The sequence below is a fragment of the Rattus rattus genome, chromosome 2, assembly GCF_011064425.1.
Source record: "Rattus rattus isolate New Zealand chromosome 2, Rrattus_CSIRO_v1, whole genome shotgun sequence".
Taxonomy (NCBI): domain Eukaryota; kingdom Metazoa; phylum Chordata; class Mammalia; order Rodentia; family Muridae; genus Rattus; species Rattus rattus.
Window position 1 is genome coordinate 53,389,400 of NC_046155.1, and position 12,764 is coordinate 53,402,163.

The following is a 12,764-nucleotide window of genomic DNA, read 5'->3' on the forward strand; positions in this document are numbered from 1 at the left end:
CTTAATTCCATAAAGAAGTCAACTGGTGTGATTTGTTAAAGATTACAAAATGTTTATTTTAGAAAGATTTCCTGCCTGAATGATAATGTTAAAGCTTTTAGATTTAAGCTGTTGTTATTAGGAAACTTTGCTTATAATGAGGTGAAACATAACAGGTATCAAGGAGCATTTACTGGGCAGAGTAAATGGAAACAATTATCTGGAATTATTGGAATAGTATAGTAACTTATTACTACTGTAACATTTTCAAAGGTGGAATTTTATATTTAATCTCTAGTTGTTTGGTTAGCTGTGCAATATGTGAAATTTTGTAGTATGCTTTTCTTGATCAGTGTTGTTTAAAAATGTAACCTGTTAAAGTGACAAAGTGGCCACAGTGTTGTAGCTTTGTTGTTTACTGGGAGTAAGCTTTATTTCTCTTGCCATCTTTCAGTCATCTGGATTGGGAAATTTCCGTTCAATATTGCAGTTATTTCTTTACCAACATTTAGAGCTGTATAAGAGATTGGATGACCTGGTGGAGAGAGTGTTTAATTGTGAAGCTTTAGTTTGTGTATATATGGGATAGAGGGTTTAACATTTCACTCAGAGCCTTTATTTCTAGTTCAAATATTTGCATTTATATCTTAATATTAAGATATCTTGAATTCTGTGACTATATATGGGTAGGCAGAAGAAAAGTTACTTTTTTTTTTTATAACAAATACAGGCTGATCTCCACATGTTAATCATAGTTCTGAATTCATAGAAGTGAGATGCTTATATACAAGGCAGCTTAAAATAGTAAAGTTTATGATTTAACCTTGAAGACATTTATTTCTGTGCTTTGGAAGTAGTGTTTTGAAATTCTTAATACTAGAAATATGGCCTCAGTTCAGAACACCCACTAAGAAGCAGTGGGAACTTAGCATACTAAGTGACTTGTAGTGCCGCAGTATTTTAAAGTTTTCATCTGTCTGTTCTATAATAGCTTATAGTGGGACATGTAGAACATGGGCTAACAATAAAGTGTAATAATCAAAGACTCTGTAAGACTACCAGGTTTTGTTTTTGAATTCTAAAGAACTAAATATGATCAGCTATGATCAGTGAAAGTTTGCAAAAAATTGGATGGCAGATGTTTTATGCATGAAATATAAAAGTTATTTTGGAGCTTGAGAAAAAAATTACTTTTTAAAAATAGGGTCACTATTTTCAAACGTTTTGAAATTTTTTTTTTTTTTTTGCTAAGCCAGGTGCAGTGGTTTATGCCTTTAATGTCAGCACCTGGAAGGTGAATCCGGGAAGTCTGGAAGTCCAGTGTCATCTTTGACCTTACAGTAAATTCAAGGCCAGTGGGCTCTGGCTCAATTTTTTTTTTTTTTAGCCAAGGTAGTTTTGGTAATTGCAGTGAATATTTCCACAGTGCTGTGTACAGTACTAAAAGCTCAGTGAGCAATTTTCATTTCACCTTAATTTTAAAAAGAGGCTTCTATGTGGCATGCCTGTGAGTGTGGGCATCTGCACAGACCTGAGGCTGGTCAGATGCTTTTCCTCCATCTGTCTCTCTACCTTCTATTCTGAGATAGCAACTCTGCTGCTGGCCAGTGAGCTCCGCGGCTGCCTCCCAGTGTTGGGGTAACAGACAGACCTCTCCATGCTGACCTCTTACTAGACTGTGGTGGATCTCAGCTGAGGTCTTCATGCATGCAAAGCAAACACTTGATCCACTGAGCCATCTTCCTCTCCTGTGATCTATTCAAAACCCACTTACTTCCCTAAGGCTCCGTCCCTAAAGATGATCAGCTCATTGTGGGTTAAGCATAAGCCGCAGCAGTAGGAGGTCATTTCCTAGTGTGGTGGGGGTTGGGTGCGGTGTTTACATTTAGAAGGTAGCATTTCCAATTAGGAATTATATGGTTCTGTTTAACGTGTTAATAAAGTTTGTAAAATGTTTGCTGCCTTTGAGTATTTTGAGAATCTTGATGAGAGAAATTCCTTTTAACCTTAAGTTAGTCATGGCTGTCGGATGTTTCTTTTGATCTTCTATGAGTGGTTTTGCTTTGCAATATTTGGAAATACATAGATATGTTTCAAATCTAAAAGATGTCATGTATGTTATATTAACCACTGGGCTGGAGAAAGCTCAGCAGTTAAGAGCACACTGGCTGCTCTTACTGCAGACTGAGCTTTAGTCCTCAGCTCCCACATAATAGATTACAGCCATCTTTAATTCTAGCGCCAAGAGATCCTACACCCTTTTCTGACTTGTGGGCATCAGGCACGTATGTGGTGCACATACATCTGGCAAAACTCATATATATATGATTTTTTTTTAAGCAAAGTTACATTAAGACTCCTCAAAGTTCCCAGGGACTAAACCACCAACTAAAGAGTACACATGGAGGGACCCATGGCTCCAGCTGCATATGTAGCAGAGGATACCTTGTCTGGTATCACTGGGAGGGGAGCCCCTTGGTCATGTGGAGGCTCGATGACCCAGGGTAGGGGAATGCAGAGGCAGGAGTGGGTGGGCAGGTAGGGGATCACCATCATAGAGGCAGGGGGGAGGGGGAGGGGATGGGGCTTGTGGAAGGGAAACTGGGAAGGAGGATAACATTTGAAATGTAAATAAATAAAATAACCAATAAAAAATAAAAAAAGAAAAGTTACATTAAAACCATACTGTTAGGATAGTAGGCAAATAGAATAGTTAAGCATACAAATCTTCTTTTAAAAAAGTGTACTATATAAATGGTTGAAAGGCCATTTGCTTTATATAACCACAGCACATTACTAGATTACAGCACATTACAAGATCATATGCTCTGACCTTGCTGTTTGTGGTACTTAATGTTTTTGGGAGGAATTTACATAGTCATTGACAAGTGAAGGTCTGTGGGTTTATGCATATACTAATGAAACACTAAATGTAATAGCTTAGAAGTACTGAAAGATCTATTGGGTATTATAGTGACCTTAACATGTGTAATAAAATAGTAATTACATTTTATTTCTCTTGTTTTACATTCATCTACCCTCTGGGTTCTTGGTTAGTCTATGAATTAAATTGACATAGTCAGATTAACAAGAGAAAAACCAAATTTCAATTACATGTTAAAACAGGTATCTTATAAAGCACAGACAGACCGATGATTAAAACAACGCAGCGTCTTTGTGTATGGGATATATGTGGACTAGAGAGAGGACAAGAGGGTGTGGGCTTCTGGGGGAGATGGGGGTTTGTGTTATAGGTATGTGGATGGAGGGATGTACAGCAACAATGGCAGCCTTGTTAGTAAACAAAGCCAGGGACTAGTTACAGGAGAAAGGGCTTGGTCTTTAACTCAGTCTTAGAAAGCTTGCTCAGCGTGCACAAAAAGATTGGTTTAGTCTCCAGCACTCCAAATAACCACGAGCATCTATACTGATACTGATAACTTGTCAGTCCTCAGAGTAATCTGATAAGAATATGCCAGTGGAAATTCATTTTGGGTGGCAAACATTGTCTTCCAAAAGTTATGTTTAGGTCATGTGTTCTGAGCCCCAATGATAACCAATATTTTAAACTTACTTCCAGTTTACACAGGGAAATTTGGAAATATTAGATTGTCCTGGCAAGAAAGACAGTTTCAACAGTATTTATAAGTAAATCTTCTTTTTGTAGAGTTTCTGTGGTATAAAGACTTTTTAGGTAATGTTTGATTAAAATGTCTGATGTTGAGACTGCTGAGGAACTTGACAACTTATGTACCTGGTAAGTTAGAGTTGTACGAGAGAGCTGTAGTCCCAATTAAGGTTTATGTTGTGGGTTGTTAAGTAGGAGTTTTCAGCTCTTTGTTTTAAATCTGCATGTCTGGAATCTAAGTTAATATATAAAGTAATGCAAATTTCCTGAAAAAAACTTCCATATATTTATAGCAATATCAAATAAGTCAATCCTGTCTCTACGTCTGCTGAACTGTTAGTATTTTATCTTGCTTTCCTAACAAGGAATGGGGGAAAAGTAAATTTGAAGGTAATGTATATATGTACTCTTGACATAATTCTAATTCCTACGGACACGTAGAGGAAACATTCATGGGCAAGAATTCTTTTAAACCCCTGTGAAAATGAATCCTATCTCAGATTCACTTCGCTGTTGTGAATAAGCATTCCTTTAGTTCTCTTGAAAATAAACAGTGTGTGTTAAAGCATATTACCGTTATCACATATTTGCTTGTTTTTTGGACTACTACTTTGGCTTTCTGATTTGGAGGATTCTTTTCTTAAACTCTTTACCTTGAAAAATAGTTCTGTGTTATTTTGAATCAAGAGTTCCCCCCCCCCCATTAATTTGCTGCTCTTTTCTATCAGTGATAGGAGCGGTTATACGCATGGGATAAAACAATATTGGGCCATTGTACATGGAGATGAAGTGTGTTTTGTCTCTTGTACATGGTCTAGACACTTATCCTTAAGTTATTTAAAAGAATAAATAACTTTTCAGATCTTCATAAACAGTAACAAAAAATTAGACCTGCCATCTTGCCATGTTTCAGATGTAAAAATCTGAGTGAGTTGTTCTAAGTAGCCTATAGAGAAACATTGTATAAGAGATAAGGGCTTGTGTTTATTCAACCATATCCAACAAATGTTTATTGATTTATGCATATTTGTGCCAAGTAAATCTATATCTTCTGTTATGAAGTGCTTCATGTGAAAATGCTTCTTTATAGAAGGAGTTTGCTTAGGGAAGAACTGTATATATTTCTAGCAGAAGAAACGGCTTGTGCAAAGTATTAGTTACAAGCAATGACAAGCCCCAGTATGGTCTGAAAGACGCTCGTGCGACCAGTGTCCAGTGGGAAATACTAGGGTTGTGGCAAAAGGATCGCAAATTACTGCCGACTTTCTTGGATTTATCTTGAGGGCTGTCTCTAATTGTTTTCCTTTGCCGTGACCTGTTAGATTTGAGTGTTTGAAAGAGCACTAATTACAGTGATTATGCTAAGAACAGAGTGGGGGTGGACATGGGAAGGCAGGTAAGAATGTCATTATGGAGAGAATTACCTATACCTGATTGTAAGTGGGATTAGAGCCTGCGTTGTGGGCAGTGGCTTGGGAATACATAGAGGTTGATGAAGTCAGAAGTTTCTGGAGAAGAAGGAATAGGATTTGGTAATTGTGGAGATGGGAGAATTGAAGGAGAGAAGAAATCATGACTTTTCAAGATTCCTGGATACCTCCTACCTATTTGGTGGTTGTGGGGGTTGATTTCTGCTTAAATGTTCTCTCCCAGGAAGACTTTCCTGATGCCCTACTTTGAGGCCTCTGTTGATTGTTTTCTCTTTATGCTCATGGATGGATTGTTGCTTTGCTTTACCCGCTTGTCTGTCAGTGTATAGGCAAGTACTGTACATTGAACTCGACCATAATATGTAGAGAATAACATTAGCAATAAATATTAGTAGCTGAAGATTGTCTTAACTTGGGCTTTATTGCTGTGAAGAGACCACAAGTACAACTCTTACAAGGACAAACATTTATTGGGTTGTTTACAGTTTCGGAGGTTTAGTCCATTATTATCATGGCGGGAAGCATGGCAGTGTGCAGGCAGACATGGTGGTGCTGGAGGATCCACAGGCAGCAGGAGAGTGCTTCACCCCCACAGTAACACACTTCCTCTAACAAGGCCACACCTGCTCCAACAAGGTCATTCCACTTAATAGTGCCACTCCCTGTGCACCAACCATTCAAACTCATGGGTGTATGGGACCATACCTATTCAAATCACTACAAAAGTCTAATTGTTGATTAAAATTTTAATGTTTAAATTGTCTTCTAAACTGTTAATGTCTCCAAACATATCTGTTCACTTACGAATTGGATCATTTTTTGACTTTTGAACACTACTTGTAGAAAGTATGTTTAATTGACTTGAAGTATTTGATAAATTATCTAATAAAATTTTATAGGCTTTATTATTATTGACCTCACTTCTATTATACATTCAGGCTTTTTTCCCTATGTCTTATTTGGTTTTCTTTGTCGATTTAAAAATCAACCTACCCAACCTTCAGACTGTAACTTAAGCATAAACCTTATCTGTTCCTGTTCTAGCGCCCAAATTATTGAGACGAAGACATTAAGTTTATTAACAAACTGTAAGTCTAGGCTGGGTGAGTTCTGAGCTATTCTAACTCCAAGACTGTGAATACAAGACAAATGTCTGGTTACTTGCCAGTCTAGTTTTGCCTGGCTCCCTCTGGTCCCTGTGTGTTCTCACATCGGCTCTCTCATCTCAACCTCATAGTGAATCCTCCTGGTCTCTCCATGTGTTCTCTCAACCTTTTTTTCGTCATGGTCCTTTTTCTACTTCTCTCTCTGGGACTTATGGCTGGGATTAGATGAGCCCTTTATTGACCAATCAGAAGGTGAAGAAGAAGAATGTTTACAAAACACCGAGACAGGTGATGCTTCATAGAAGTAAAATATCAGCGTCCTGGCCTGCACTTAGCTCTCTGTCAGTAAAGAAATCAGCATTTGAGTAATAGAAGCATAATCTTTACACAGGGCACAAAAACATTACTCCATCACAGCTGGTATTGGATTATTTGATGTTTAGACATTTTAAAAGCAGTGTTGATCATTGTAATATATTTAGCAAATGTTCATATAGAGATAAAAGCAAAAGTGAATGATTAAAACAAAAATCCCAAATGAGAATGTTTACAACTTGTATGCAAGACAGAGTAGTAACATACCTTTCATGCAAAGAATCCTGATGAACATTTTGTAATGAAATAACCCAATATAAACGAAGACCTTCCTGTCTGTAGCTGACAGTACTTGCTGCTTTCCAGAGGATCCAAATTCATTCTCATCCCCCTTGTCAGTCAGCTTACAGACATCGTAACTACAATTCTAGAGGATCTGACACCCTCTTCTGGCCTCTGCAGGCACCCACACATTTATGGCATACAGTTAGGCAGAGACATAAATTGAAAAAAAAAAATTTAAAGGGACAACCAGGGCTCTAACCTCCAGTTGTGTAGGAGACCAGGCATATTACATAGACATGCATGATGACAGAAGCACTGTGAAGTAGCGGAGTCAGGGCACTCAGGGTAGCTTTCTGTCAGCTGACTGTTGTCCCTGAGAGGTATGGACCCAGGAAACCCCGAGTAGTTTTGATGTTTTTAATGAAAAGAAAGAGTCTAGGTTTTTGTGTAAAGCTCTGATTAAGTGGTGGTGATTTAAAAAAAAACTAAAACTACATTATGTCTTAAGCAAAATGTAGCTATTAGGCATATTTTCTCTGAATATTACAAAAGTAGGAGAATGAAAGGAACTGCTCACTCATAATTAGATTAAAAAGGTACTTTATCAGGTTGATAATTAAAAAGACTAGGAATATAAATTAATGGGGGGCTCTTTGAAGACAGACAAAATACCACCTACAAATTTTTTTAAATGCATATCAGTTCTTGGTTCAACTTTTAGCCATGTGCCTTACAGTTTTGATGAGGCCAGTTTTATGGCCAGTGATGGTGTTATCTGTCCTGGTAAAAACATTTTTTAATATAAATGAAGAGAGTAACTAGTAACAGCCTATACGTGGGTTGATGCAGGAATTAGTTGCTGTAACCATACTACAAGTCAGAAGCCATAAGAAAGATGAAATCTATCTATATGATATGGGCCCAGAATTTAGTTTATCATTCATATGTGGAATTCTAGTGTATCATACACTTATACTATATATGATATAGATTATATGATGTCTATATAATATTCCAGTGGATTGTACTGTGTTTTAATATCTTAAATTTCCAGTGTTTTGTTGTTTTTATGCACATGATAGTAATAAGTTCCTTTTAACACAGTGACACATTAAAATACTCAGCTTTTTGTTTGAAGAAATATATTTACACTTGAGAATTGGTATTTATATGGCCTGTGAAATGCAGAATTACACTCTTGTGCGTGGTGGTTAGAAAAACTACAAGACAGCGCTTTGTACAGCAGCGGATTCCCTCAGGTTTTAAAGGTGCTTTGCTTTAGTAGTTTGTATTGAGTCAACACAGAGTTAGTGCACAACATCCAAAGGGAGAATGTACAATTTCTCCTACTTAGAAATTTCTGCTTGGTTTTAGTTTCTTTTAAAGTCTAAATTTGAAAGTGTGTTTGTGTATATGGGTGTTTTACCAACATATGTGTTTGTGCACCATGTGTGTGCTGGGTGCCCACAAAGATCTAAGGAGGGTATTGGATTCCCTGGAACTGAAGTTACAGAAGGCTAAGGGTGCTGGGAATTGAAACAGTGTTGCTGTAAAATTATAAAAAAGGCTGTCTTTTATCCCCACTAGGTCTGGCACCTTAGTGCCCCAAGATATCTGGTAGATATCTTAATCTCAGTCAGCAAAGGCTCTCACCCGCTTTGCTCCAACCTATATCACATTGCCAATAGCCTCTCTCTGAGCCTGGTAATAATCTCTCTACCTATCCAGTTCCCAAATGTCAGAAAATACATCTCAATTCCGTGGAGACCACATACTCTCTTAAACTTAATTCACCACAAGAAAGAACACACAACACAATAACCTCTGATCCAATTGATAAGCTATAATTGCCCACCTAAACATACAAAGCCCTGTACACACCCATCCCTTAAGAACATTCATAACAACCTGTAAAGGTACAGAGTGGAATCTTAACATCAGCCTCCATGTTCTCTTCCTCCAGTCCCCTTTTGTTCCTGTCTCCTCCTCTTCTCTCAAACTTTTCTCCTCCCCATCCTTCCTTCTCGTCCAGTGACAGGCCTCCTCCTATCTTGAACCTGCCTTCACCTGTGTGACATCCTACAAGACAGATAGCAACAGATATTCTTAACACGGAGCTGCCTCTTCAGCCCCCATTTTATACTCTTTGGTAATTTCTCATGGGACTACAATGTATTTAGGCTCCTCCTCCACAAATCTTCTGGACTCCTGTGACATCATTTTCTCCTAATTTGATGTTTTGTTATTTATCTTTTTCATTCTCTTTTTGCACCTGAATTTAGTTAGTGGTGCCTAAGTATGCAGGGCATAGAGCAGCGTCCACTGGAGCATGGCTACTACTGTGGGCTGGCTCCACTGCTGAGTGATTGTCTGCCCCAGCAGTCGTAGCTGCCATTAGCACCTCCAGTGGGTGAAGGGCTTCCTGAACGTTTGTGCTGGTGCTGGACCCTTGACTGGTTAAGTTTTATGCAGGTCTTTTTATTTTAATAACTATAAGGTACCGAAGTTTTGTGAGTGAGACATCCTGTTAGGTCTTAGAGAACAGCTTTGTAGTAGTCTTCCCTACTCTGTGGCTCTTACAGTCTCACACCCTCTTCTGCGGGGTGAGCCATGTTTGGGAGGAGGTGCAGTTTAGGGCTGAGTACTCCACACACACTTTTCTGTGCAGTGTGACCAGTTGTGATTCTCTGTATTAAGTACCATCTGCTGCATAAAAAGCTTCTCTGATTAAGGGTGAGAATTGCACTAGTTTGGATAGAAGGATAAGTATTTAAATGGCAGTTTAATACTATGTCCCCTGGATAAATTAATAACAGTAGGGGTTGTGGTCTGCCAAGCCATAGGCTCTTGATTAGGTTTATAGTTCCAGGTCTGAGCTCCCTCCAGTACAGTGGGCCTTAAGCTTGATTAAAAAAAATCTCTTGGTTACTCCTGTAGCACTCATGACACTTGCATTCACGAGCAAATCTTAGCAGACAGTCCTTATTGGAGCTCACAGGACTTTTCAGCAGTTGGTGGCACTTTTCTTTCAGTACCCTGCAAAGCATGTTCTAGCACTGAGAAAGCTATCCAGCAGGGAGGAAGCTTTCAGATCAGTTTGATTATATATATGCTGTAATCAAAATCATACGATGTTTTACCATCAGGTTTTAGTGGGTGACTCAGAGCAATGGCAATGGCCTGTATAGTTTGGGGGGGTCCTCTAGGACCCTCCCCTGACTAACAACACCATGACACTAGGCGTTGTGTTTACTCACCTCTAGCTTCTGTGAAACTCCAATTAAGCAGGTGAATACATATTTTTGGTGTATAAAGTGGTTGGTTTCCTTACACTTTTTCAATAATCCTTACTGTTAGTTATCTCCCCTTTCTTGCCTTTTCCCCATTGCATTTATCTATTTGTGTGTGTGTGTGTGTGTATGAGAGAGAGAGAGGGGGGGGGAAAGGGGGAGGGAGGGAGGGAGGACATTGTGATCTAGTCTGAGACTTTTAAAATGAGCTTATTAAACTTATTTATATTATGATGTCTTTTATAATTGATAGAAATAAACTAACAAATATATTTAAAGGTATAAAGCAGTTTAGCATAAATAATGTGAGCATATATCAGTCCCTTTATTCTACTTTTTGTTGATCATTCAACATTGACAGGGATTGTAGCATTTACATTGTATTTGGTAGTTATAACCAATCCTCACAACTTGCCTTTTTGCCCTGGTTACTGCTTGGCTGAATTTTCAAGGTTAGCTCATAAGAACAGTTTGAGTTCTTAATATATGTTAGTTTTTAACTGTTTTTAATCATGAACCATAGTTAGTCTGTATATAAATTCTTGGGGTACACTTTTCTCCTTGAAGTGTTTGTAGGTATTTCTCTGTTGATTTTTATCACTATTTACTCTTTCCTTTCTGTGTTTCTAAACTTTAGACGTGCATGAGTTGTTCTTAGTCACTGCAGTCTTGACAGTGTAGTAGGGATTTTCTCCAGTTTATTTTCTGAACACCATGTAGGAACCTTAAGATTTAATTTTGAACACTATCTGGAATTAGTGTCAGATTACTTAGGTTAAAAGGGCTCAGTGCCAAAATATTGCCTTCACTTTAAGCATCCAGACTTCTAGCCAACTAGCTGTAAACTCCATCTTTTTTAAAAATTTAATTTTTATTAGATATTTTTTATTTACATTTCAAAGGTTATTCCCTTTCCTGGTTTCCCGGACATAAGCTCCCTATCCCATCCCCCTCCCTGTCTTCTATGAGGGTGTTCCCCCCCCCACCCCTCCTTCCTCCCCCCTTCCCACCCCCCTCCCCTTTCCCAGTCCCCCTGACATTCCCCTGCACTGGAGGGGGGGGGTCCAGCCTTGGCAGGACCAAGGTCTTCTCCTCCTATTGGTGCCCAACAAGGCCATCCTCTGCCACATATGCAGCTGGAGCCATGGGTCTGTCCATGTGTCCTCTTTGGATGGTGGTTTAGTCCCTGCAGGCTCTGGTTGGTTGGTGTTGTTGTTTTTATGGAGTTGCAAACCCCTTCAGCTCCTTCAATCCTTTTTCTAACTCCTCTAATGGGGACCCTGTTCTCAGTTCACTGGTTTGCTGCTAGCATTTACCTCTGTATTTCATATGCTCTGGCTGAGCCTCTCAGGAGACAGCTATATGAAGCTCCTATGAGCATGCATTTCTTGGCTTCATCAATATTATCTAGTTTTGGTGGCTGTATATAAATGGGCTGTATACCCAGGTGGGGCAAGCGCTTGAATGGCCATTCCTTCATTCTCTGCTCCAAACTTTGTCTCCATATTTCCTCCTATGAATATTTTTGTTCCCCCTTTTAAGAAGGACTGAAGCACCCACACTTTGCTCATCCTTCTTCTTGAGCTTCATGTGGTCTGTGGATTTTATCTTGGGTAATTCGAGCTTTTGGGCTAATATGCACTTATCAGTGAGTATATACCATGTGTAATTTTTTTTTTCTTCTTTTGATTGGGTTACCTCACTCAGGATGATATTTTCTAGTTCCATCCATTTGCCTATGAATTTCATGAAGTCATTGTTTTTGATAGCTGAGTAGTAGCACTCCATTGTGTAGATGTACCATATTTCCTGTATCCATTGCTTTGTTGAAGGTTCTTACCAGCTTCTGGCAATTATAAATAAGGCTGCTGTGAACATAGTGAAGCATATGTCCTTGTTGTATGTATGTTAAAGTATATGCCCAGGATGTAAACTCCATCTGTAAGTAAAGAATTACTAGAAGGGCTCATAGAATTTGGGAAGTTCTATTTTTAATTACTAGTTTAATATAAAGGATATACAGCCCAGAAAGAGTTAAATGGAAGAGATGTATTAGGCAATACGGGGAAAAAGGATGACTGTTTTATTCCTTTATAGAACCTTTGTATATTCACCAAAACAGAAATTCTGCAAGCCCTGTAGTTTAGAGATTCTTACATAGATTTCATTACATAGGTGTATGATTGATGAAGTTGTTGGCCATTTGTTATTAAGCCAATATCCAGCCATCTCATGTATACATGGAAGTGGCTAGCACTGTTTCAGTAGCCTTGTCAGGTAATTGGAGGTGTTCTGTGATACATACAAACTTGACAGAAGTAATTCCTTGAAGTTTAATGTAGTTGTAAGACTATACCAGTGAGCCAATTCCAGCTTTTTATTTAGAAATAATAACAAACTCATGAGAAATTACAAAAAGAGTGTATCACCTGACTTCTCACATTGTTGAGAAGCCTACAAAATTATAGTACAAGGTCAGTATCAACCCTAACGTTGACATTAATAGCACTATTCATTAATTATACAACAACATATGTTCTTTCGTGTATTCGTTGGGTGTGTGTATAGTTTTACCTATTTTTATCTCATATACATTCATTTAGCTACCAACACAGTCAAGATACAGATTGGTTTTTGACCAGATACCAATTTCCCCCCTCCTGCCATGTTCCATCTGCTAGGAACCACGACTCTGCTCTCCACCTCTTTAGTTTATCATGTTAAGAGTGGT

At 38.5% G+C, this 12,764-nt stretch overlaps 1 protein-coding gene and 1 non-coding gene across 3 annotated transcripts in view; both read left to right on the forward strand.

Moving 5' to 3' along the window:
• Shoc2 (SHOC2 leucine rich repeat scaffold protein) overlaps nt 1–12,764 on the forward strand; it is an 82,381-nt gene that overhangs the window by 7,168 nt on the left and 62,449 nt on the right. The gene's annotated exons all lie outside the window — the stretch shown is intronic.
• On the forward strand, nt 4,304–4,431 carry LOC116894976. Its single transcript, XR_004387167.1, has one exon. It is a non-coding gene; the product is annotated as a small nucleolar RNA SNORA20 (small nucleolar RNA).